Source organism: Microtus oregoni, unplaced genomic scaffold, assembly GCF_018167655.1.
Source record: "Microtus oregoni isolate MIOR12 unplaced genomic scaffold, Mior012 000050F_ref0000143, whole genome shotgun sequence".
Lineage (NCBI taxonomy): Eukaryota > Metazoa > Chordata > Mammalia > Rodentia > Cricetidae > Microtus > Microtus oregoni.
In genome coordinates this window covers 9,617,669-9,618,543 of record NW_024543256.1, presented here as the reverse complement: position 1 = coordinate 9,618,543, position 875 = coordinate 9,617,669, and positions in this window count along the sequence as shown.

The following is an 875-nucleotide window of genomic DNA, read 5'->3' as shown; positions in this document are numbered from 1 at the left end:
AGGCCCAGTGTTGTTCTCTGCCCATGAACCAATATGTAACTCTCAGCTACTGCTCCAGTGTCTGTTTGCATGCTGCCATGCTTGCTTTTTGACATGATGATAATGGATGGAGCTTCTACAGCTGTAAGCAAGACCTCAATTAAATGTTTTCTTTTATAAGGTTTGCCTTGTTCATGGTGCTTTTCCTCACAATAGGACAGCAACAAGACAGAAGTGGAACCAGGGACTAGGGCATTGCTGTGGCAGGTCTGGCCATGATGATTCTTGGAGGAATATGAAAGACTTTGAGACTTTGGACTAGAAAAACAGTTGAACACTTAAAACAGGGCTTCCAGGGCCATCTTAGTAGGAGCATAGGAGAGTACTGAGGGTGACTGTGGGGGCTCAGTTCAAGATGTTAGTAAGTAGCCTAGGTACCATTCTTGTGAGAGTTTTGACAAAGAATGGCTGTCTTTGTCTTAAAACTTGCCTTAAAACTCTGCCTGAGGCTAAATTGTAGACTTTTGAATTAATGGTCTAGGCAGAGAAGATTTCAGGACAGCCTTGTATTGACTTTGTTCTGTGGTTATTACTGACCTATATGTATACAGATCTGTATGAACAGGAGCAAGCTTAGCAAAGGAAACAGAAGAAAAGGAAGTTTAACAGAGCTAAGTCCAGAGGTCAAGAAGATAAAAGAAAGTATTTAAAGAAAAGCCTGATGCTCAATGGAATAAAGGGAGTGGTGACCTCAGGTCAAGACCCAACCCAGCTAAGCTTCCAATCTGTGTAAAGGATTAAAGAAAAGCTGAGATGAGCAGTAAAGGAAAACAGAAAACTGACACGGATGAATTATACTTGGGGGCCAAGTTCCAGACCCAGCAATCAGCAGAACT